Source organism: Puma concolor, chromosome E2, assembly GCF_028749965.1.
Source record: "Puma concolor isolate L17-30 chromosome E2, mPumCon1.1.hap2, whole genome shotgun sequence".
Lineage (NCBI taxonomy): Eukaryota > Metazoa > Chordata > Mammalia > Carnivora > Felidae > Puma > Puma concolor.
In genome coordinates this window covers 12,225,294-12,252,263 of record NC_141681.1, presented here as the reverse complement: position 1 = coordinate 12,252,263, position 26,970 = coordinate 12,225,294, and the positions used below count along the sequence as shown (strand labels likewise).

Below are 26,970 nucleotides of genomic sequence, written 5' to 3'. Positions count from 1 at the left end.
CTATTAAATCAATAAGGAAATGCCCCTCCTTTGTGCTGCTATTATATTAAGAATTGATTTGCACAACCACCTCATTCACACCCTTATCTAGTCCATTGTAAGGATCATGATCCAGTATTTGGCATTAGACAAACCTGCTATTAGGGAATAGGCCATAGGAAAAAAAACCTCATGTGTGGAATGAAGAATATATGCAAGTGCACCTATCACATGCTCAAGACATGTTTGTTTCCCTTCACAAATTTTAAGATTTTCTTGCTGCTGAAGGGAGTGTCTAGTGTCTGGCAACCATTGCTCTCTTCTGTACTTTCACGAGTTTAACTACTTAAAATACTTCCTATAAGCAGAACCATGCAGTGTTTGTTCTTCTGTGACTACCTTATTTCACTTACCATAATGTCTTCCAGGTTCATCCATATTGATGCATATGGCAGGACTTCCTTCTGTTTACAACTGAATAATATACCATCGTATTTATTTACCTTATTTTCTTTATCCATTCATCATTGATGAATATTTAGGTTGTTTATAAATCTTGCCTGTTGTGAATAATGCTGCTGTGAACATAGGAGTGAAGATCCTGATTTTAATTCAGAAGATTGCCAGATCATATAATAGTTCTATTTTTAACTTTTTGAGGACTCTTTATACTATTTTCTATAGGGCTGCACAGTTCTGTATTCTATCAACAGTGTACAATACAAACATTCCAATTTCCCCACATTCTTTCCAACAACGACAACAATAATAGTAATTATTATTTTGACAATAGCCATACTAACAGGTGGTGAGGTGATAATGTGGTTTTGGTTTGCATTTCCCTGATGATTAGTGCTGTTTAGCATCTTTTCATATTCTTGTTGGTCATTTGTATGTCTTCTTTCGAGAAATGTATGTTCAAGTCCTTTGCCCATTTTTAAAATTTGGCTTTTTTTGTTTTTTGCTGTTTTTGCTGTTTTGTTGTAGGACTGCCTTATATATTTTGGAAATCAACTGCTTCTCACATACAGTGCATATATTGCTCCCATTCTGTAAGTTGCCTTTCCACTCTATTGATTGTTTACTTTTTTGTGCAGAACTTTATTAGTTTAGCCCCTCTTGTCTGCTTTTACTTCTGAAATGATAGTTAATGTGTGAATAAGGATTGTATTTGGTGAAAGAATATGTTCATCACACCGTGGTACATGGAATAAATGATGTAAACACATATGTCTAAAAGATGTTTCTAAAAGTGCTAGTTATATATGTGAGTAAGGACAGTGATAGTTCAGTGAAAGAATATGTTCACCACACTGTGATGCATGAAATATAGTATGTAAAGGCACATAAATAAAAGGTGTTTCTAAGAATCTAGTTGTATATGTGAATTAAGACTGTTAAAAAACCCCGTAAGAAACCAAAAAACCAAAAGATGTTTTTTTTAAGGTAAACACTATTGGGAATTAAGAGTTATTTTTCTGTCTGGATTTTTGATTGGGCAGTTCAAGGGAGTAACCATTAAATAAACACAGGCATGTAAAGCATATTTTAGTTACTTTATACATTTTGGGGCACCTAAACCCCAACTCCACCACTTAGGGTGGAGATAAAATATTCCAGTAATGTTTTTATTTCTGGCTGTTGGGATTATATTTTGTTCAATCTGGAACATGTGTCCCTAACTAGGTCATCAAATGACACATGAATTTTCCCTTCAGTATTAATTTTCACAGTGGTGATTGCAGTATTCAATAAATCCATAACAAGACATAGCACTCCATTAGAAAAAAACAATTCCATTCTCAATTGATGGATAAACAGTTTAGTATGAGATCGTTTGATAGTTTCTGCCTTAAACTATTTGGTCTCCCAAGGTAGTGGTATTTTTTAGAGCCAGCCCTTGCACCGTGTCATTGTAATGACACCGTAAAACAGTTCTTTTTATACTTTCCAATAAAACAGTGTGACATCTTAAATCTGAGTTGCTTTACTTTTTAAAGGGTGAAGAATGCATGATTCCTTTCCATCTGCCTCCCTCCAGCAAGGCAATCATCAGGTACAAAGAAAGAAGCTCAGGGGAAACACACTGTCACTCTATGAATACATTCAAGGTAACCATATAGATGGAGAGGGAATTGTTCAGTCTGAGAAGATAAGACAAGGTGACAATAACCTAGAATTATTCAAAGATGTTTAGGTTTTTCAATGGGTAAAGATAATACAATGGAAGATTCTTCCACACAAATGCACACTCTGCAGGGTCAGAGGTGGTTTCAGAATCATCATAGAACAGCCAAGTCTGGGATTAGCCATTGCAACTAAAATGAGACTCTTTGTTTTGAAAGTTGGGGCCATGTCCTGTTACATGGATCAAGTTGGGTGTGTGAGAGGGAGAGGGAGGACTGGAAAGGGAAATATGCAAGGGGGTGGTTTCTGGATGTTGTCTCTATTCAAGTAGAACTGATCTCTAAAATAATAGTTATCCATTTCTCTTCAAAGCTTCAATTTTGATATTTCCCCCCTTCCTAAAAAGAAAGCATAACCAAATAAACACAAACAAAACAACTTCTGCTCAGAGTCTGTATGTAAGATTGCTTGCACATGTTCTGATAATAATTATTTTAATGTTAATAATGTGTTGTGCAGTGGCAACTCTGAGTCAAAATAGCAAAAATCTAACCCCTCAGAAGGATCTAAGTCAATGGAAGCATTTGAAAATACTAGTTTTTCAGAGAAAATCTATTGTTAATACTGTTTTATTTTCCTGAAGATCAGACATGGGTTTTGAGAGATGGAGGTACTAAAGTTTGTAATAGCTGTCTTAGTACGTTCAGGCTGCTGTAACAAAATACCACCGTCTGGGTGGCTTAGAATTTACATAAATTTATTTCTCACAGTTCTGGAGGCTGCAAATGTGAGATCAGAGTGCTAGCATGGTCAAGTGAAGGCTCTCATCTGAACGGTAGATGTATTGTATTCTCACATGGTGAAAAGGGCTAGGGAGCTTTTGGGGCTTCTTTTATAATGGCACTAATTCCATTCACAAGGGCTCTGAGGCACTCATAACCTCAGCATTTCTCAGTGGCCCACCTCCTAATAGTATCATATCGGGCATTAGGATTTCAAAATACGCATTTTGGTGGAACATAAACATTCAGACCATAGCAATGGCTGTGTCCTGCTTCCATAGCCAACTTTTCCCTTATGACTTACTCAAATCCATAATGTGAACCAGACTCTTGATCTTTACAGATAAACCCCTAGCAAATGTCGTCTTCTCTGAATTCATATTTGAGCTGAAATTCCCAGGATTATATACTTGCAGTGACATTTTGCAAATATTGATTTAATAACTTGATTTACCTCTTTCTTCAGAGTTCTGTATGTCTCTGTAAAACCTGCTTTCGCTCTCTTTAACATGCACTTGCATAATGTAAACTGAAGACAGATGTCCTAAATGCATACTAATGGAGAATACTTTGGCTTCTGTAATTCCTGATATGTAAAGCTGATGAACACATGAGGACAAACCCTGCCTGCCGGGTGCCCTCTTTGAAATTTCTAATCTGTGGGCTAAGGAGCATTCTCTTTGTCCCTGGAATCTTGACACATGGATAGTTGTTTAATAATTATTTTATTACTGTTTAGATTTGAAAATTTATTTTTATTACCACACAATAAAATTGTTGAAAAGCTTTATGCCACCCTGGAAAAGAAAAAGCTCCCTTAAAGCAGCATGAGGATTCCTCAAAAAGTTAAAAATCAAACTACCTTGTGATCTGGCAATTGCACTAGTAGATATTTATCCACAGGATACAAAAATACTAATTCAAAGGAGTACATGTACCCCAACGTTTATGGCTGCATTTATCAGCAATAGCCAAACTATGGAGAAAGCCCACATGTCCACCAACTGATAAATGGATAAAGTGGATAAAGAAGATGTTGTATATATGTATATATAATGGAATATTACTCAGTCATCAAAAAGAATGAAATCTTGCCATTTGCAATGATGTGGATGGAGCTAGAGAGTATTAGGCTAACCGAGATAAGTCAGTCAAAGAAAGACGAATACCACATGACTTCACTCATACGTGGAATTTAAGAAACCAAACAAACAAACATGGGGAAAAAAAGGAAAACCAAGGAACAGACTCTTAACTGTAGATAACAAACTATAGAGAGGGTTCCCAGAGGGGAGGTGTGTAGGGAGATGGGTAAATAGCTGATGAGTATTAAGGGGTGCACTTGTGATGAGTACTGGGTATTTTAAGTGTTGAATCTCTATATGGTATACCTGAAACTAATATTACACTGTATGTTAACTAACTGGAATTTAAATAAAAAATAATAAGAAAAATGAAAAGCTCCCTTAAATAGGGGGATCAAAGTGATAATGGAGAAAATAAAATAGGTTAATACAGGGGAAATGTGGTTTTGGATTCTTTATCTAATCATAGTGTGGTAGGCAGAAAGAGTTCCAAGTTTTACTTCCAAAGGACTGAAACAAATCCTAGAAGAAAAATAGGGAGACAGCCGACTAGCCAGTTGATCATTAAATAAAGTAACCCCCTTTCCATTTATCTCATTGCCAAGGAGTATCATTAGTTTTTGCTTAGGACCAGGAATGTGTACACTGTGGTGCTCAGAAAGATAGCAGAGAACCAGTGTATTTTCACCCCAGAATGAACTCCACAACATTCTATGGAACCTTTTGGGGTTCTTTTGTGTGGTAAGGGGAAGTGAGCAGCAGGCTTCTCTGGTTTGGGGAGAAAATCTTAGGGCCCACTTGCTCTGTGAAAAAAATTTTCAGACAAGTTCCTAATTTCTGGAGGAGTCCACTCTGGCGTATCTGGAGGTTCTGTCTGTACAACCTGTCAGGGGTCTGCAAAGTCAACTGTTTGTCTTTCTGCGATGTTCTGCAGGCCCAGACGCTTCAACTCGCCCATTCTGCTTGTTCATCTTTCCTCCTTGGCTTCTGATGAAAAGAAAAAAAATCATTGATTTCTTAAAGCAATTCCTCTGGTTTCCCTGGCTCTGTCTTGCTCTGATCCTGTTCCTCTAATATGCTTGCTCCTTCTCCCTGCAGTTCTCTCTTTCTCCTCTGGGTCTCTGTGTCTGTCTTTTAAGCAGAAGCCTAATTAGTCTTTTGAGAAGCCTGATTAATGAATGAAAAAAAAAAAAAGAGAAAGGATTGTATTTTGAGGTGATGTGCTGTTAAGGTAATTCTGTGAGTTTGGAAGGAGTGTATTTTTTTTTTTTTTAACGTTTTATTCATTTTTGAGACAGAGAGAGACAGAGCATGAACGCGGGAGGGGCAGAGAGAGAGGGAGACACAGAATCGGAAGCAGGCTCCAGGCTCTGAGCCATCAGCCCATAGCCCGACGCGGGGCTCGAACTCCCGGACCGCGAGATCGTGACCTGGCTGAAGTCGGACGCCTAACCGACTGCGCCACCCAGGCACCCCGGAAGGAGTGTATTTTTAAAAGGGAAGGTGTATATAGAAATATTTGGAAGAATTATCATGAATCCACCAGAGGGAAGGCTTCATGGGAGCTAAAGGCATATTCTTTTATTCTGAATGTATTCTAGTTGATGTTGTTCCTTTGAGTCTTTGCTAGTGTTGTTTAAATGTATGCGTTGTCTTTCTCTACTGTTCTAAGTTTAATGACATGCATTTTTCAAGGCAGCCACCAGAGTCAGGGTGCAGAAATTCCAGAGTTGTTTCCTGTTTTCCTCAAGATGTTAACTAGCCCATCCAGTGGGAGCAAACTTGGGCCTCATGAGCACTGTGCTTCATCAAGCTGCAAAAATTGGCCATGGTTTTTAAGAGTATAGCTAGACTATTAAGAGTACTTCAGTCAAATTTTATGAAGCTTTAAATAAATGGATTTTCTGGTTATTCTTGCAAAACTTACTCTTTTGAGTTAACTTACAACTAAAAGTGGTGCTTTCTCTCTTTTGTCACCCCCAATTCTCTTAGCACACAAACTACTCTCTGGGGAGAGACATCTGGGATGGAGACATAATATAACTGTAACTTAATGGGACCCCAATGGCCTTTAAAAGTTAATGCTGCTAAAGCAATTAATGAAGCTTCTAAAGTAAGGGATGTAAGCCCGAGGATAATTTATGCATTGGGATGATCTGGCTCATTATTGGCATTATTTAACATTCCCCAGGCACTCAACTAGATCATGGCTACACATCCAAAAATAGGACAAGAAAATATTTTTTACTTCTATAGATAGGAAAATATTCTTTACATTAGAAGAATTGAAAAAAATCTTAAAATGGAATGTAACAAGTTGGGAGGATGGTTCATCCTTACTGGAATTCAACAAATGAATACATAAATAAGAGTGATAGAATATATGAATATATGTACATGTGTGTCTGGTGTGTATGTGTGTGTGTGTATATATATACATATATATATATATATATATACTTTTTTTTTTTTTAAGTAGGCTTCACGCTCAGCAGAGCCAAAGTGGGGTTTGAACTCACGACCCTGAGATGAACACCTGTGCTGAGATCGAGTCGCCTCTTAACTAAGACACTTAGACACCCCAAGAATGATAGAATTGTAAAATCACATTTTGAAACTTGGGATGAAATAGTGGGTCTGGGCAGTAATCACAGTGAATCCTAAAATCATTAGGGGAACACTTGATTGGAAATTTTAAAATGAGGATGGACTAACATCATCTGAACCTACTGATAAATCTTAACATCATTAAATATGAGGCAACCAGATGTCATAGAGTCAGTGATAAGAAGTAATAGGAAGTAAAAGCACCACATATGAAGTATGTTGTCAAAACACTTGAGCCTGACTACCTCAGGTCCTCTAAGATCTACCTGTCAGTTTGTAGGAAATACAGCAGACAGGAGAGTTAATGTATACACCACGAGGAAGTAATCAGTCAAATGCAGAATGTGAAACATTAGATAGTACAAATCAGTGGAATAAATAATACTTAAAAAATATAACAATATAGTATGTGGACATTGAGAGATCCTGATTAAAATAAATAAACAAAAATTTCATGATATTAAGAAATTACTGACTTTTAAAATATGAAATTTATTGTCAAATTGGTTTCCATACAACACCCAGTGCTCATCCCAACAGGTGCCCTCCTCTATGCCCATCACCCACTTTCCCCTCCCTCCCACCCCCCATCAACCCTCAGTTTATTCTCAGTTTTTAAGAGTCTCTTACGGTTTGCCTCCTTCCCTCTCTGTAACTTTTTTTTCCCCTTCCCCTTCCCCTTCTGTTAAGTTTTCAGGATCCACCTAAGAGTGAAAACATACAGTATCTTTCTTTCTCTGTGTGACTTATTTCACTTAGCATAACTGACTTAAAGTATGGCGATTATTTCAAAATAGCCTTAGAGAAGAAGCATACTAGTATTTACAGTTGAAATACCATGCTATGGGAGTTGCTTTAAAATATTGTGGCTAAATGGGGTGCCCGGGTGGCTCAGTTGGTTGAGCATCTGCCTTCTGCTCAGGTTATGATCTCATGGTTCATGAGTTCGAGCCCTGTGTTGGACTCTGTGCTGACAGCTCATGAGGAGCCTGGAGCCTGCTTCAGATTCTGTGTCACCCTCTCTCTCTGCCCCACCCCTGCTTGTGCTCTGTTTCTCTCTGTCTTTCAAAAATGAATAAAGATAAAAAAAAAAATAAAAAAAAATATTTTGGTTAAAATATGTGGGTCAGTAGATAAATTGAAGCTGGTCACATGTTAATATATATATATATATATTTTAATTTTTATAAATTTTTTTTTCAACGTTTATTTATTTTTTGGGACAGAGAGAGACAGAGCATGAATGGGGGAGGGGCAGAGAGAGAGGGAGACACAGAATCGGAAACAGGCTCCAGGCTCTGAGCCATCAGCCCAGAGCCTGACGCGGGGCTCGAACTCACGGACCGCGAGATCGTGACCTGGCTGAAGTCGGACGCTTAACATGTTAATATATATTAAAGCTGGGTGATGAGAGTGTTCTGTCTACTTGTGGTTATGTTTGAAAATTTGCGTAATTAAAAGGGGAACAGGAGTACCCTATGATAGACACAAAGATGGTAAGTGAAAGAATTTTTTTCTGTGACTGAAGACTTGAAGATACGGTAACATAATCAGATCAAGTGTGGATATTGTTTGGAGCTGATATAAAATTTTTAGACATTGTTCAGATACAGTCACAAAGAAAGGACTGTTTAATTTTGTGTTAAATCACCATTTTTGTAAATTGATTTCAAACATCGCTCCTTGTGATTTTACCTATGAGATGCACATATTTAATTTCTAAAGCATATTACTGACAGTTCTATGAATTCAACCAAAGTAAGAATTTTCTTGCTTCTGATGGTTTTAATATTGTCAAAATACCAGGGGGTGCCTGGGTGGCTCAGTCGGTTAAGTGTCTGACTTCAGCTCAGGTCATAATCTCGTGGGTTTGTGAGTTTGCGCCCTGCATTGGGCTCCATGCTGTCAGCACAGAGCCCACTTTGGATTCTTTGTCTCCCTCTTGCTCTGCCCCTTTCCGGCTCGTTCTCTCTCTGCCCCCCTCTCAAAAGTATTTAAAAAAGTGTAAAAAAATACCAAATTTTCTAAAAAAAATTTTTTTTAGCAACACTGAGGGGGAAAAATGATCTGCTGTTCTTTTGCAAGTGGTGGTACTTTTCAATTTCTTAATGTAAATAACTTAAAATGACAAGCAGAATGATTGTAATATTTCTTATTTCTTACTGTTTTGGAAATATTTTCTTGTTTCTCACATGTTGTAGATTTCTCACTCAAGTTTGACTGCACTGTAGTTTATTTCAAGCAAACCATGCAAAGTGCATTTTAAACAATTTTATCATATATGATCTGTGTCTGGCCGGGTACCTGTAAAAACACCAGTGTGAATTTAGGGAAACCAAGGCAATAATATTTAAGGATCTGCATCATTTCAAGGGTCCTGGAGAGAAAGACAACTTGAATTTAAATAAGGCAGTCACAAGTGTGTGCATGTGTAGCGGGTCTACCCTATAGTACAAAGGCTCAGCCACGTACATCCTCCCCATAGATTCTCTCCAAAGCTTTCTAATTCACATGGCACCTGTGATTTCCCCACTTTTGATGACTCTTTGTGATTTCTCCATTTTTTCAAACCCATGGAAGATGAACCATGTGTGAGTGAAACAACCACATCTAGCACTGCCAAGATGCTATCTACAAATTGGAATTACTGATGTTTCATGCTAATATCTCATCTTTATACATACATACAAACACACACACACATATATTTAATTTTACTTTTATTTTTGGAAGAACACTTGACATGAGATCTACCTCTTAAAGTTTTTAGAGTACAATATCATTGAGTCTAGGTGCAATGTTGTACAGCAGGTCTGTAGAACTTATTTAACGTGTCCTGGTCAGTATTGTTATAATTATGTCCCCCTACTGATCCGGGTGCAGTGTCATTAATTGTCCTGTCCTATTCCTTTTCTTATCCTCTGCACTTTTTTATACTGCATGTGTCCTATCAGGTACCTCTCTAGAGGGACTACTCTCTGTTCTGCTGCACTGAATGCCAGCCTGTCTCAAGATACCGTGTCTTTATGTCCCACTTGACATTCTTCCTAACTTGTTGTTGCTCTTAGGGTTTTTGTTTACATCCATTTCCTTTTGTAAGTTGGATACACTAAATATCAGGTAATAAGGGAGAAGACAAGTATTTGTGTCTCGTGGATACCCTTGGCTTCTCTGGGCGCTTTCAATTACAGTGTTTTCCTACTTTAATGAGACTCCGTGTGCATGAGAGTAGGGAGTAGCATAAAATGCAATGATGCAAACTAATTTGAAAGGCCAAATGCCATAGTAATATTCACCTTCGGGGACTCTCTAGAATTTTGAAGGAGAATTGTGGAGCACTATTATATTTCAACACTGCAGGCCCCTGCCCAGGTGTGAGATAGAGACATAGAGGGTTTCCGGATACTGGATCTGTACCAACAGTTGTTTTATGGAAAATATCCAATTGTTTGTTAGCTTTTAATGTGGAAGAAATCTCATTCACATTAAACTAATTCAGTGTTTTAGATTAGGAAAAAAATCACTCAGATACTGGAGATGAGATAATTTCCAGGTGGGGCTCTTCATTTGTTTAAAGTGGTGGCTTTTTCAAAGTCTGGTCTTGGGACCAAAAGCATCCAGCATCACCTGGAAACTTGTTAGAAATGCAGAATAACAAGTCCCATTCCAGACCTTTTGACTGAAAAACTCCTGAGTGAGTTCCGGAAATCTGTTTTCACAAGCCTACTAGGGGATTCTGGTGGATGCACAAATTTAAGAACAACTGGTTTCATGCGTATTTTTCAAAAGAGAGATTTTGAAATTTTTCATCCACTTTTTCCATCTTAATACTATAAAATCCTTTGAAATAATCCTTCAAGTCAGAGCAGTAGTCCTTCCCCTCTCCCCGCTCAGGAGTATTAGTAAGAGTAATGAAGTTCATACTAGTTTGATAATTCAGCTTATTGAGAACTCAGAAAATATTTGTGTTTACTTATTATTGCAAGTGTCACATTATATCAGTAGTGTCCGTGGCCTGATGCATAGCCTTAATACCTCCATGTTTCTAAGGAAAACAAGAAAGGTATGACTGTAGCTCCTTTAGGATCCATAGATTAATAATAAAGCAGTAATTGAGTCAGGAATAGAGTGAAACTCAACTCAGTTTCAAATTCCAGGTCTGAGCAGCATATTCCCCCCAGGATATGAGATAGTACATACTGTAACATTCATTGCCTTGCCAAGCATACCAAAGGAGCTTAATGTTAGCTTTTATTATCCTGGTGCTCTTTAATACTATTCCAGAGAAGACTGCTGATGCGTCCCTGTTTATGTCATTGTGAAGTCTGACCAACTGACAAAAACAAAAACAAAACCCTCTTCAACAGCTCATTTTTTCTTAAGACTATGTGTATCAATGAAGTTCTAAAGAAAATATTAGAAATTAGCAGTGTATTAAAAATAAATTTACTATGACTAGATTCAATAAAACCATCCTTATGATCTTTGTTTTCTTAAGAGATGTCTTTTTATTATAAAGTGATATTTCTTGCTCAAAAGTCTCATATTAATATAGTTATAGCAGCTTTATTTACAAACTATTTAGTTACAAACTTTTGGTGTATCATTCCTCATCCCTTTATTTTAGACAGCTTTTGTCTTTTAAAACATAGACCTTGTAAACAGCATACAGTAGGGCTTTATTATTTCTCTCCAATATGAAAATCTTTGCTTTATGTACAATGTTGATTTTATTAACATTTAATTATAGTTGGTTATTTACTTATTACTAAGTCTGCCATTTTGCTTTTTCTCTATTTTCCCTTCTCTTTGTTTTTCTCCCTTTTTATCTTTGGATTAATCAATATTTTTATTATTTCTCATTTTTAGTCAACTTTTTCAGTTGATTGCAGTATTTATCCTTGGCTTGTTAAAAGTTTAAACTAGTACTTTTTATATTTCCAAAGTAATGCAATTATTTAACAAGAGTTTAATTCTATTTAAACCCTACTTGGGACTTTCTTTTCTTGTTTATCTTTGATGTTCCTACCATTCTTTGTTTTGTCTCGGGATATTTATTGTATTTATTTAAATTTTTTGACCCCATAGGGGCACCTGGGTGGCTAGTTGGTGAAGTGTCTGACTTTGGGTCAGGATCTCACAGTTGGTGGGTTTGAGCCCTGTGTTGGGCTCTGTGCAGACAGCTCAGAGTGTGGAGCCTGCTTCAGATTCTGTCTCTCTCTCTCTCTCTCTCTCTCTCTCTCTCTCTCTCTCTGCCCTTCTCCTGCTTGTACTTTGTCTCTCTCTCTCTCTCAAAAATAAATTAAAAAATTAAAAAAAATATTGATCCCATATGTTTCAGTAATTCAGATGATAAGTATTCTTTAGTTTTTGTGTTTCTTGTGTTTATATTGCTCTTTTTAATTTTTTCTGTTTCATGGCCTGTGAGTTGCTCATTTCCCCCCAGTTAGTAGCCACCCTCTCTGGCAAGAAGGGTCAGGGGCAGGTACTGGCCTGTCACTCTCCTGGTGTGTTTGGACATAAGGGAGGGGATGGGCTCCATGATGGAGAGCTGTAGGCACTGTAAAACTGTTGTCTTGAACTCTGACAGGCTCTTTCTCACTTTCTGGTAAACTCTCAAGTTAGGGAGTAGGAATCTCCTTAGGTTTGTTGTTCAAGGTTTTGGACTTGAGAATGGAGGAGTCAATGGGACATGACTGCAGAACAGCTTTAACCTTGTAGGCTTTGTGTTCTGACAACAGTGGGATGCCTGACAGCCATGTTGGGCAAAGGTTGTTCCAAAGCACTGTGTGTGTGGGAGGGGTGGAAGCCCCCAGATCCACCTATGCCACACATACGGCATAAAGAGATACAGCACATACACAACAATCTCTGACCTGCTCAGGAACTTCTCAGAGTTGGTACGTATTTCCTCATACTCACTCTGTGTTTTCATTCTGTGTTTTCTCCATGAGACAGACCGAGTAGCCAATGCTGTGTCACCATGGAGTCAGGGCTATTGTTTGTTTCATGGTTTGTTCACCGTGCTTTCCTCTCAGCTGTCCTTGAAATGCACAGTTTGGGCTCCTATATTTTGATAGACGAGAAAATTTGTGAGTTGAAAGCCAGGGCTGTGAATAAATACTTGATATAATTGTTTGCTCTGGGGAGGTCACATGCTATGATAGGAGAAATCCCTCTCCATCCCCATATCTTGATCATATTCCAGATCCAGAAATCAGAGATTGAAATAAAAGTGAGATCAACGGTGTTCTTTTTTGCCATTTTTGACTTCTTGCTGGCCAACAGAGGGGAGATTGAGACCATCTCTTGAGGGGTATGGGATCATCATAGAGAAGACCTTGTGCCTTGCTGTGAGTTGGGGGTATGGGATGGGGTTCGTGGAAAGAGTTGCCTTCACCACATGAAGCAAATGTAGCACTAAGTGGGGTGTTTAGGCTGGGAAGGCTTAAGAACCATCAGCTTCCCTGGGGTCTTAGTGTCATCTGAGAGAGTAAATGTGTCCTTTGGTATGGGATGCTGGGCAGCCTCCGATTTCCCCCAGAATACTATGTAAGTAGAGAGAGCTATCTTTCTCTCTTGGTGACAATTTATGTTCAACTAGGGGAAGTGTTAGAGAAACAGGTATCTTTCTAACTCCTCTTCTTCCTAACTACCCCCTACCCCCGCCTTTCAGTTCTACTCTTTGTGGAAATAAAAAAAAAAAAAAAAATTCAGTTTGTACTACGAGATGTGGTTGCCAGTAGCATCTGTTCTTCTTGTTGATGTCCTGCTTTGAAGAATCCGAAAAACCTGCCACCCTTCCCCTGAGGAGCAGCTGCCCCACTGGGATCTAATGTCAACCCTGACTATGTACTAGAAACATCTGAGCAGCTTCAAAGAATAAAGAGCCTAGCCCCATGACCAGAATTCCTGACTTCAGTTGGTCTTGAGGGGGGTCAGGGCACTGGTATGTTTTATGGTTTCCCAAGTCACTCTTAGCCCTAGATGGCACTGGGAGCAGGGCTTGAAGATCTATACTGGTGGGGTGGCAGGTGTTTAGGAAAGAGGAGTTGTAGTGGAGGGAGGAGGGGGATAAGACAGAAAATGGCATTTCCAGAATTCTATTCAGAGTGGAACAAAAAGTGATATGATTGGAAAGATAATAGAGTTAAAAAAAAAATTTTTTTAATGTTTATTTTTGAAAGAGACAGAGACAGAATGAGAGTGGGTTAGGGGAAGAGAGAGGGAGACACAGAAGCAGAAGCAGGCTCCAGGCTCTGAGCTGTCAGCCCAGAGCCCGACGTGGGGCTCAAACTCAAGAGCTGTGAGATCATGACCTGAGCCAAAGTTGGACGCTCAACCGACTGAGCCACCTAGGTGCCCCATGGAAAGATAATAGAGTCTTATCTTATGGATGTTGTGGGTTTAACTAGTCCACATGAACTGTGCCTTTTCTCTCAGGTTTCTTTTGTTTCTTTCAACTGTTGGTGATGATCATTATCTCTTCACGCTATTTGGCACAAGCCTGCTTGGGTCCTGTTCATTTCCATATTGATATCCCCAGTTGGCAAGGGCATTCCAAGTTCTTACAACATTATTTGGTAGGAGAATGCACTCTGGCCTGGCAACTCCTGTACTTGCAAAGCTGCATATCCCAAATGTCAATCTTTGGTGAGCAGAACACCTTTCTTTTTTTTAAATTTTTTTTTTCTTTTTTTTCAATGTTTTATTTTATTTTTGGGACAGAGAGAGACAGAGCATGAACGGGGGAGGGGCAGAGAGAGAGGGAGACACAGAATCGGAAACAGGCTCCAGGCTCTGAGCCATCAGCCCAGAGCCTGACGCGGGGCTCGAACTCCCGGACCGCGAGATCGTGACCTGGCTGAAGTCGGACGCTTAACCGACTGCGCCACCCAGGCGCCCCAAGAACACCTTTCTATTTATTGCTAGTGTCTACTCTCATTGGAGGGAGTTGGGTGGGTGGGTGGGCTTCTAAAGTTACATACAAATTAGGAAGTCTTCTGATTATTATTGAATTTGCCATTTTAACCATTTTGGAGAAACTTCACTCTCTTTCGACTTTTAGGATTAACAACTGATAGAATGGGAATTTTGATCTGCAGATGTCTGTATCTTTTGGTAAATTCCATGTTAGGTTACATGACAAAGGGGAGTAAAGATTATAGATAGAATTAGGTTGCGAATCAAGTAATCTTAAAATAGGTAGGTCATCTTGGATTATAATCACAAAGGTCTTTTAAATTGGAAAAGGGAACTTGAGGAGAGAGCCAAAGAGTTGGCAGCGGGAGGGGGACTCCACCCCTGGGTTGGTGGCTTTGAAGATGGGGGAAGGGGACCACCAGCCACGGAATGCAGGCCTCCTTCAGAAGCTAAAAAAGGTAAGGAAATGGATTATCCACTAGATCCTCCAGTAGGGAGTGCAGCTCTGTGGACATTGTGGTTCTTTTTAAACTTAAAACCTCCAGAACCATAAGATAATAAACTTGTGTTGTTTTCAACCACTAATTTTGTGGCAATTGATTATAGCAGCAATGGTAAATGAATATATTGTTAAAAGAGATGAAGAAATTAATAATGATAAAAACAAACATGCAAAGACTTAAAGATCCTATGATGGAATCGACTATAAATTTGCTAAATACTAATTTTTTAAACAGAATGTCCTTGTACAGATTTTAAATGACTTAGTGAAATGAAACCATTGTTGAGAAAGAGGTTTAACAGAAGAATTAATTTTCCCTCCTTACAGGCCTTTTCTCTGATACTTAATTGCCTAATGGAAAATTAGTTCATAATCAATATTCTTCGAAGTAAGTTTATTTAAGGGACTTGAAAAGGAGCCATTTCTAGTTTTCTGAGCATAATAGACTCAAATCCAGTTTACTCCATTTGTGGAGGCAAGAGTGCCTCTTTGCCCCTCCCCCAGCCCCAGGTTTCTTTTTAGACATTTATTAATCTAATACAGGGCTAAGTAAGCATGAAGTCAATCTAGGTGTGTATGGCTTTAATTCATTTTTATGGATGTCTGTGTTTCATGGAAGTCTTGTTTTTTTATTTCCCCAAAGGAAAAACACTTTGATAATAAAAAAGAGAAAATAACAAGACATTCCCACCCCCCCCCCCCCCAACTAATATAGTAATAACAAATGAAACAACAAGAGGATGAAGCTGACACTTGAAACACTTCTGAAATGCTTCCAGGGGTCAGCCAATTGCTAGCGGCCTGGTTATTTCCTACATTGTTTTCATAAAACCGTCTCCGCTTATTTGGCAAAATGGAAGTTTAGTCATTGTTGAAATTGTTTGCAAGAGTCTAAGAAAAATTCTTTAAAACATATTTGGGATAAAAAAGACTTGGGATGAAAGAAAGCTGTGTAGTAGGTGCTTTCTCTTTGAGGTCTATTATAGTCAGTCACTCTTGCAGCCCAGCCTAAATCGCACTCTCTTCCTTTGTAAGTACTCAGAAAATGTTTCATTTTTGTGAAGAGCTGTCGGACACCCAGAAACTTCACCTTCAATAAGATTATTTCTGGGCGTCAGAACAATTGAAGCGTTGTTTCTTCAAAATCACTGCAATATACTTCAGAAGCCCTGCTTGTAGAATACTCTATTTATGTCCCATCAGTGCTTGTCCGAGCTTTTGTGTCCACCTCTCTTTTGTCTCTAAATGATGAGTAGAGTTGGCACTACACAGATAATTCAGAGATGTGTTCTGAACTGTCATTATTTTGGAAGTTCTTTATTTTTTTAAAAAAATTATTTATCTTAGTATGATAAAACACATGCACGAGATCTACCCTCTTAACAAATATTTGAGTGTCTAGTCTTAGCATTGTTATGAGCACAGTGCTGTAGAGCTGATCTCTAGAACATTTTCATCTTACACAATTGTAAAACTTTATTCACACTGAACAGTAATTCTCCATTCTCCCTCCCCCAGCTACTGGTACCTACCTCCCTCTGCTGCCATGAGTTTGACCATTTTAGATACTTTGCCTAAGGGGAGTCGTGCCATATCTTTCTTTCTGTGACTGGCTTATGTCACTTAGCACCAGGGCTACTTAGAGAACTTGGTGTCTGGAGGAGACAGCATCTGTTGAGTGAGCCTGAACCTGTGCCCTGGTGGTGGTGGTGATGGGGTGCTTCTGATTCATGGGGTTTATGATTCAGACCACAAATCCCCTAAGGAAAAACACATCATCAGAAGATTGTAGGTAAGTTTTTATTAAAGATGGTGGAAGAAAGATGTAGTAAAAGATGTTAGGTCAGACGTTTAAAGGTTTTTTCTATACTTAATTCCCTTTTTACTTTTCAAATTTTTATTTAAATTCTAGTTAAGATACAGTGCAATATTGATTTCAGGAGTATAACTCAGTGATTCATCATTTACTTACAAAATCCAGTGCTCAGCACAAGTGCCCTCAATTCCCATCAGCCATCTAGCCCATCCCCCACCCACTTGCCTTCCTCAACCCTCATTTTGTTCTCTATCTTTAAGAGTCTCTTATGGTCTGTTTCTCTCTCCTTTTTCTTTTTTCCTCTTCCTATACGTTCATCTGTTTTGTTTCTTAAATTCCACATATGAGTGAAATCTTACGGCATTTGTCTTTCTCTGCCTTCTTTCACTTAGCATAATACACTTTAGCTCCATCCACATCATTGTAAAGGGCAAGATTTCATTCTTTTTTATGGCTGAGTAATATTCTGTTATATATATTTATGTGTGTGTAGATGTATATGTGTATAAACATGTATTTATCTTTACATGTGTATATATATGTATTTGTATTTATATACATACACATACACACATGCACATACATACACACACACCCCATATCTTCTTTATCCATTCATCAGTCGATGGACATTTGGGCTGTCTCCATAGTTAGGTTATTGTTGATAATGCTGCAATAAACTTCACAGTGCCTGTACCCCCTTTGAATCAGTATTTTTGTATCCTTTCGGTAAATACCTAATAGTGCAGTTGCTGGATCTTAGGGTACTTCTATTTTTAACTTTTTAGGGAACTTCCATACTGTTTTCCAGAGTGGTTGCACCAGTTTTCATTCCAACAGTGCAAGAAGGTTTCCCTTTCTCCACATCCTTGCCAACACCTGTTGTCTCTTGTGTTAATTTTAGCCATTCTGACAGGTGTGAGGTGGTATCTCATTATGTTTTGATTTGTATTTCTCTGATGATGAGTGATGTTGAGCATCATATCTGGATGTCTTCTTTGGAAAAATGTCTATTCATGGCTTTTGCCCATTTCTTAACTGGATTATCTGTTTTTGGATATTGAGTTTGATAAGTTCTTTATAGATTTTGGATACTAGCCCCTTATCTGATATGTCATTTGCAAATATCTTCTCCCATTTTATAGGCTGCCTTTTAGTTTTGTTGATTGTTTCCTTCACGGTACAGAAGTTTGTTTTTTTATCTTGATGAGGTCACAGTAGTTGATTATTGCATTAGTTTCCCTTGCCTCTGGCGTTGTGTCTAGTAAGAGGTTGTTCTGGACAAGATCAAAGACTGTCTGTGTTCTCTTCTAGGATTTTGATGGTTTCCTGTCTCACATTTAGGTCTTTCATCCATTTTGAAGTTATTTTTGTGTGTGGTGTGAGAAAGTGGTCCAGTCTCATTCTTTTGCATGTTGCTGTTCAGTTTTCCCATCACCATTTGTTGAAGAGACTCTTTTTTCCATTGAATATTCCTTCCTCCTTTGTCAAAGATGAGTTAACCATATAGTTTTGCATCCATTTCCAGGTTTACTATTCTGTTTCATTGATCTATGCGTTTTTGTGTCAGTACCATACTGTCTGGATGACTACAGCTTTATAATAGAGCTTGATATCCAGAATCATGATGCCTCCAGCTTTTCTTTTCGTTTCGTTTTTTTCTTTTCTTTTCTTTTCTTTTCTTTTCTTTTCTTTTCTTTTCTTTTCTTTTTTCTTGTCTTTTTTCTTGTCTTTTCTTTTCTTTTCTTTTCTTTTCTTTTCTTTTCTTTTCTTTTCTTTTCCTTTGAGAGAGAGAAAGAGCACTGAAGAGAGAGAGAGAGAGAGAATATAATTCCAGGCAGGCTGTGCACCATTAGTGTGGAGCCTGATGCGGTGCTCAAACTCACAAAATGTGAGGTCATGACCTGGGCCAAAATCAAGAGTTGGACACTTAACTGACTAAGCCACCCAGACACTTCATGGCTTTGCTTTCCTTTTTCAGGATTGCTTTGGCTATCCAGGGTCTTTTGTGGTTCCATACAGATTTTAGGATTTTTTTGTTTTTCATTCTAGCTCTGTGAAAATGCTGGTGGTATTTTGATAAGGATTGCATTAAATGTGTAGATTGCTTAGGGTAGTGTATTCATTTTAGCAATATTTCTTCTTCCAATCTATGAGTGTGGAATGTTTTTCCACTTCTTGTGTCCTCTTCAATTTCCTTCATAAGTGTTCTACAGTTGATAGGGTACAGATCTTTGACCTCTTGGGTTAGGTTTATTCATAGGTATCTTACATTTTTTGGTACAGTTGTAAATGGGATCAATTCCTTGATTTCTCTTTCTGCTGCTTCATTATTGGTGTACTGTGGTTGATTTTATATACTGTGATTTTGCTGAATTCATGTATTCTAGAAATTCTTTTGTGGAGTCTTTTGGATTTTCTACATAGAGTATCATGTTACTTGCAAATAATGAATATTTGACTTCTTTGTTGACAATTTGGGTGCCTTTTATTTATTTTTGTTGTCTAGGACTTTCAACACTATGTTGAACAACAGTGGTGAGAGTGAGAGCGGACATCCCTGTTGTGTTCCTGACTTGGGGGAAAGCTCTCAGTTTTTTCCCATTTAGGATTATATTAGCTGTGGGTCTTTCTTACATGGCCTTTCTGATATTAAGGTATATTCTATCCCTACTTTGTTGAGGGTTTTTATCAAGAATGGATCTTGTATTTTGTCAAATGCTTTTTCTGCATCTGTTGAGAGGATTGTATGGTTCTTAACCTGTCTTCTTTTAATGTGGTATATCACGTTGATTGATTTTTGAATATTGAACTAGACCTGCAGCCCAGGAATAAATTCCATTTGATCGTGGTGAATAACTCTTTTACTGTACTGCTGGATTCGATTTGCTAGTGTCTTGCTGGGAATTTTTGCATCCATGTTCATCAGGGAAAGTGGCCTGTAATTCTCCTTTTTAGTGTGGTCTTGGTCTGGTTTTGGAATCAAGGTGATGCTAGTCTTGAGAGTAAGTTTGGAAGTTTTCCTTCCATTTCTGTTTTTTGGAACAGTTTGAGAATAGATATGAACTCTTCTTTAAATGTCTAGTAGAATTCCCTTGGGAATGCATCTGGCCCTGGACTTTTGTTTCTTAGGAGATTTTTGATTACTGATTCAATTTCCTTGCTGGTTATGGGTCTGTTAAAAATTTCAGTTTCTGTTTCAGTTTTGGCACTTGATAGGAATTTGTCTATTTCTTCCAGATTGCTCAGTTTGTTGGCATATAATTGCTCATAATATTCTCTTATGGTTATTTGTATTTCTGTAGTGTTAATTATGATGTGATCTGTCCTATCTCATTCATGATTTTTTTGGGGGGTCTTTTTTCTTTTTATTAAGTCTGGCTAGGGGTTTGTCAATTTTACTAATTCTTCTAAAGAACCGGCTTTTAGTTTTGTTGATCTGTTCTACTTTTTTTGTTTCTGTATCCTTTACTTCTGCTCTAATCTTTTTTACTTCCCTTCTGTTGACTTTAGGCTTTATTTGCTGTTCCTTTCCTCGTTCCTTTAGGTGTAAGGTTAGGTTGTATGTTAGGGATCTTTCTTGCCTCTTGAGGTAGACCTGTATTGTAATATACTTCCCTCTTAGAACTGCCTTTGCTGCATCCTCAAAGTTTTGGAATGTCCTGTTTTCATTTTCATTTGCTTCCATGTACTTTTTTTTTTTTTTAAAGTTTATTTATTTTGAGAGAGACAGAGACTGTGTGAGTAGGGGAGGGGGCAGAGAGAGAGAGAGAGAGAGAGAGAGAGAGAGAGAGAGAGAATATCCCAAGTAGGCTCTGCGCTGCCAGCATAGAGCCCAGTGCAGGTCTTGAACTCATGAACTATGAGATCATGACCTGCTGAAACCAAGAGTCAGATGCTTAACTGACAGACCCACCCAGGTGCCCCTCCATGTCCTTGCTAATTTCTTAATTTCCTGGTTAACTCATTCATTCTTTAGTAGGATATTCTTAGCTTCTGTGTATTTGTAGTCTTTTAAAATTTTTTCTTATGATGGACTTCAAGTTTCATAGGGTTGTGGTCTGAAAATAGCATGGTATGATTTCTATCTTTTTGTACTTGGTGAGGGCTGATTTGTGATCCAGTATATGATCACTTCTGGAGAATGTTCCATGTGCCCTCAAAAAGAATGTGTATTCTGCTACTTAGGATGAAGTGTTCTGAATATATGTATCAAGTCCATCAGGTCCAGTGTGTCATTCAAAGCCATTGTTTCCTTGTTGATTTTCTGCTTAGATGATCTTTCCATTGCTGTAAGTGGGGTGTTAAAGTCCCCTTACTATTATTGTATTATTATCAATGAATTTCTTCATGTTTGTTATTAATTTACTTATACATTTGGGTACTGCCAAATTTGGAGGCATAAATATTTACAATTGTTAGATCTTTTTGATGGATAGACCTCTTAATTATGATATAATGCCCTTCTTCATCTCTTGTTACAGTCTTTGTTTAAAAATCTAGTTTGTCTGATATAAGTATGGCTACTCCAGCTGTTTTTGACATCTATTAGCATGATAGATCTCCATTCCCTCACTTTCAATCTGCAGGTGTCGTTAGGTCTACGGTGAGTCTCTTGTAGGCAGCATATAGATGGGTCTTGTTTTTTTATATTTTTAAAATCCATTCTGATACCTCTGTGTTTTGATTGGAACATTTAGTCCATTTACATTACATTTAGAGTAATTATTGAAAGATAAGAATTTTGTGTCATTGTGTTACCTATAGAGCTGGTGTTTCTGGTGATGTTCTTTGTTCCTTTTTTTGGTTGCTTTTGGTTCCCTCCCCCCAACCCCCTCAGAGTCCCCTTTAATATTTCTTACGGGGGTAGTTTAGTGGTCATGAACTCCTTTAGTTATTGTTTCTTTGGGAAACTCTTTGTCTCTCCTTCTATTCTGAATGACGGCCTTGCTGGATAAAGTATTCTTGGTTGCATATTTTTCCCATTCAGCATGTTGAATATATCCTGCCATTTACATCTGGCCTGCCAAGTTTCTGTGGACAGATCTGCTGCAAACCTGATCTGTCTTCCATTGTAGGTTAAGGACTTTTTTTCTCTTGTTGCTTTCATAATTCTTTTCTTGTCTGTATTTTGTGTATTTTGTGAATTTGACTATGATATATTATGGTGATGGCTGGCTTTTGTTTAATTTATTGGGAATTCTGTTGTTCTGGGATTTCTGTGTCTGTGTCCTTCCCAAGATTAGTGAAGTTTTCAGCTATGATTTGCTGAAATATATCTTTTGCTCCTCAGCTTTATTATTTTTCATAATTTTATCTTCTGTATCACTGATTCATTCCTCTGCTTTGTCCATCCTTGTTATTGCATTCATTTGGTTTTGCATCTCAGTTATAGCTTTTTAAATTTCGTCCTGACTAGATTTTAGTTCTTGTGTCTCTATAGTGGGTGATTTTCTTGTGTCTTCTATGCTTTTTTTAAAGTCAAGATAGTATCTTTTTAATTGTTCTTGAAAATCCTAGCTCAGCCATCATACTTGTATCTATATTGATTGAATCCCTGCTGTTACTTCCTTCTTTTTTTTTGTTTTGGGGTGAATTCCTCTGTCTTGTCATTTTGTCCAGAAAAAGAAAAGCTAGATCCTAGGTTTGTTTTGGTCTGCTTGTTAAAGGAAGCTAGATCCAAAAAATAAAAGTAAAAAAAAATATGTAAATGAAAATTTAAAAAATAAAAAAATAAAAATAAAAGCGAAGCTAGATCCTGTTTCCCCTAGAACTGAAGCTTTGTAGCACTCTGATCAGTAGGCTTATTGCATGTGAGAGGTGTGTGCTTGTCTTCTGGGGGAAGGGCCTGTTGCACTGATTCTCAGGCTGACCTGCCCTAGTAGTTATGTATCTGCAAGGCGCAGGGCAGCAGAACTTGGTGTAAGTGGCTCCGGTCACCACTTGGTAGCGCTGTTTAGCTCACTGAGGTTGGTTAGTGCTGATGGGCAGGGAGTGGAAGTGGGGGATGGCTTTTCTCTTCTCTCTCCTTCCTGGAGCAGACCGCGTGTACCTGCCCCTCTTAAACAAGCCCTAACAGAAGAGCAAACAATCACCCCTCTTGTGTCCCTGGCGTTGGTCAGATCCCTGCCTTCACCCTGTGTTGGAGCTGTCTGCCTGCCGGGTGGCACAGTACTTCTGTGTTCTATCTCAGGTGTGGGGCTGGGTTTTCAAACTCTAAATTTTAGGGACTGATCCTTTGGGGGAGGATCTCCCTGAACTTTTGCTGTTTTCCAGCCAGTCCCAGGAAAGTGGTCACACGACTGTGCAGCTTTTTGGAGTTTATGGCAAAGTGGAGCACAAAATACCAAGCCTCACTGCTCTCTGAGCCAGTCAGCAGGTGTCTCTGCTCCTATACCTGGAAACAGTGCATGTCATTGGAGCCACCCATTCTTGTGTCCCTGGAGAGGCCTTGCTGCCTCTCCCAGTTGCACTCCCAAGCATGGGAACGATTCCTCCTCACGTGACTCAGCAGCTCCTCAGACCACACCGTCTGCTCCGGGGTCTTCACCCTCCCTTCCAACAGAAGCACTCCAAAGCTAGGTATGACTGAAGGGGTGGCGAAATTCTAAAACTTCAGATTTTGCACTCTGCTGCTTATAATAACTTGTGGTAGTCTCCATAAGCAAGGCTCCCTCCCTTCTGCAGCACCTGCAGTTCTTATCTCCCCCAAATCAACTCTCCCCAGCTCCTACTATCCACATCATTTTTTTTTTACTTGTAGATTTGCAATTTTGTTCTCTCAGTCCTTGGATTGATATCTTGGGTTTTCAGAATGATTTGATACTTACCCAGTTGTGTTCCAGGGACAGGGCAAGCTTGGGGTCCTCTTACTTTTCCACCATCTTCACTCTTCTCCCAGTACTTAATTCCACTGTAAGTTTGCTCTATGTGATGGTATCAATGATTTTAGGTGGGGGCATTTTCTTTGATGAGGAGGTTCACAGACCCAGGACATGATATTTTGCTTGGATCAGTTTGGAAGTAGCTGGAGGTGGCTATGTGTGTGAGAAAGCTTTCATGGCTTTCTAGATTTCATATATTCTTTGCTCTGTATTTTTAAGTTTCATTCATAAAAATTTCAATTCAGGTGTCCTTAGTCCTAACCCTTCTTCAGGAAAGAAGCCCTTTGTGTCTTTGAGACTTCCCAAAGAAACAAGGAAAATGTGATGTATTTACTATCAGCTCTTCATAAGATGCCTTCACCCAAGTGCATTTGACATGAAATGATTTGTAATTACAGAATATGATTGCATAGGTCTGGTTTTAATTTTCTTTCTTTACCAAATAAAGCAAATCATTTTTTTGTGAATGCCTTGCTTTGAAATATTTATTTTTCCTTTTCAGCTGTATTATTTCCCTCTCTTCTGACATGGTTTATCCCCTGGAAATATGTCTTAGTTACACATTCATGAGCATTCTCATTTTAGTTACCCTTGAAAGTATTTTTTTATTTTTCTTTATTTTATGTTTTCTAAAATTAAAAATAGAACTACCATATGATCTGGCAATCCCACTTTTGAGTATATATCCAAAAGAGTTGAAATAAGTATCCTAAATAGTTATCTGTACCCCCTTGTTCTTTGCAGCATTATTCATAATAGCTAAGATACAGAAACAGTTCATTTGTCTTGTTGACGAATGGACAAAAAACTATGGCATAAACATGCATGGACTGTTATTTAGCCTTAAAAAATAAAGAAGTACTGAAATATATGAGAACATGGATAAAACAAGGGGACATTATACTACATGAAATAAGGCAGCTGCAAACAGACATACACTGCATTATTCCACTTACATGAGGTATCCACAATAGTCACACACAGAGGCAGAGAATGGAATGGTGGTTTCCAGGGGTTAGGGAGAAGGAGTTGTTCACGGAGCATAAAGTTTCAGTTATACAAGATGAATATGTTCCAGACATCTGCTGTGCAACATAGTGCCTGTAATTAACAATACATATTGTGTACTTTAATATATATTAAGAGTAAATTTCATGTTAAGTTTTCTTACCACAAAAAACAAAGCAAAACCCCATAAAAGAACACAAGGAAATTTTGGGAAGTGGATAGATATGTTGAAGTACCTTGGTTGTGACAGTGGTGTCACAGGTATATGCATAAGCCTTAACTCATCAAGATGTATACATTAAAGAGGTGCCTGGGTGACTCGGTTAAGCGTCCAACTCTTGATTTTGCTTCAGGTCATGATCTCACGGTTTGAGGTTGAGCCCTGTGTCAGGCTCACTGTGACAACCTGGAACCTGCCTGGAATTCTCTCTTTCTTTTTCTCTTTCTCTGTCCCTCCCCTGCTCATTTTCTCTCTCTGTCTCTGTCTCTCTCTCAATAAACTTAAAAATGTATACATTAAATATGTGCAGTTTTTTGTTTAATGATTATACCTCAAAAATATAAAAACTAAAATTAAATCAATCAACTTTTTCTTTAGAGACTTGCCTATCTTTTCTACCTTCCTTTTTTTTTTTTTTTTTTCCATTTTAGAGAGATTGGGTACAAGCAGGGGAGGGGCAGAGCACTCAGCACAGAGCCCAAAGCAGAGCTTGATCCCACAGCCCTGGGATCGTGACTTGAGCCAAAATCAAGAGTTGGACACTCAACTTACTGAGCCACCCAGGCATCTCTTTTTTCTGCCTTCTACTTTGAAATCCTTACTGCCTTCAGATATATCCTCTATAGAGCTGTGTTGATTTACTGAAATGTGTTCCTTACATGTGTCTGTGATTGCTTCTGTCTACATCCCTCTTCTGGAGGATACAGTCCCCATTGGGAATGTTCAAATGGAATGTTCCACCCAAGTTTTCTGCTTTGCTCTGTTTCTGTTTTCTACAGTTTTTATTTTCCTTTATAAAAATTTTTGTTTCTTTTTTTTTTGGGAGAGAGAAAGAGATAGAGCACGAGCAAGAGAAGGGCAGAGAGAGAGAGACATAGAATCTGAAGCAGGCTCCAGGCTGTGATCTGTCAGCCCAGAGCCCGACGCGCGGCTCCAACCCATGAATCGTGAGATCATGACCTGAGTTGAAGTTGGACCATTGAGCCACACAGGTGTCCCTAGACCATTCACATTTGTCTATCTGTCTAATTATAAAATTTTGTTATTTATAATTTAATTTTTTTTGACTTACATCCAGATTAGTCAGCATATAGGGTGGCAGTGATTTCAGGAGTAGATTCCTTAATGCCCCTTACCCATTTAGCCCATCCCCCCCTTCCACAACCCCTCCAGTAACCCTCTGTTCTCCATATTTAAGAGTCTCTTATGTTTTGTCCCCCTCTCTGTTTTTATATTATTTTTGCTTCCCTTCCCATATGAGTGAAGTCCTATGATATGTCTTTCTCTAATTTCACTTAGCATAATACCCTCTAGTTCCATCCACATGGTTGCAAGTGGCAAGATTTCATTCCTTTTGATTGCTGAGTAATACTCCACTGTATGTATATACCATATCTTCTTTATTCATCCATTGATGGACATTTGGGCTCTTTCCATACTTTGGCTGTTGTTGATAGTGCTGCTATAAACATAGGGGTGCATGTGTCCCTTCAAAACAGCACACCTGTGTCCCTTGAAATAATAGCAGTACAATTGCTGGGTCGTAGGGTAGTTCTATTTTTAAATTTTTGAGGAACCTTCATACTGTTTCCCAGAGTGGCTGCATCAGCTTGGATTCCCAACAAAAATGCAAAAGAGATCCTCTTTGTCTGCATTCTCCCCAACATCTGTTCTTGCCTGAGTTGCTAATGTAAGCCATTCTGACAGGTAGAAGGGGGTATCTCATTGTAGTTTTGATTTGTATTTCCCTGATGATGAGTGATGTTGAGCATTTTTCATGTGTCAGTTGGTCATCTGGGTGTCTTCTTTGGAGAAGTGTCTATTCATGTCTTTTGGCCATTTCTTTACTGGATGATTTGTTTTTTGGGTGTTGAATTTGATAAGTTGTTTATAGATTTTGGATACTAACCTTTTATTTGATATGGCGTTTGCAAATATCTTCTCCCATTCTGTCAGTTGCCTTTTAGTTTTGCTGATTGTTTCCTTCACTGTGCAGAAGCTTTTTATTTTGATGAGGTCCCAGTAGTTCATTTTTGC

At 38.4% G+C, this 26,970-nt stretch overlaps 1 long non-coding RNA gene across 2 annotated transcripts in view; it reads left to right on the top strand.

The window, feature by feature from the left end:
• The first annotated feature begins 787 nt into the window (after positions 1-787).
• LOC147573374 (uncharacterized) overlaps positions 788-26,970 on the top strand; it is a 32,088-nt gene continuing 5,905 nt past the window's right edge. The window contains exons 1-3 of one of the 2 annotated variants that reach the window (XR_015244688.1): positions 788-1,031; positions 1,980-2,090; positions 2,877-4,933. This is a non-coding gene — a long non-coding RNA (uncharacterized LOC147573374). Of the gene's footprint in view, positions 1,032-1,979; positions 2,091-2,876; positions 4,934-26,970 lie in introns of those variants that run through there. The other variant, XR_015244689.1, reaches the window with a different exon arrangement.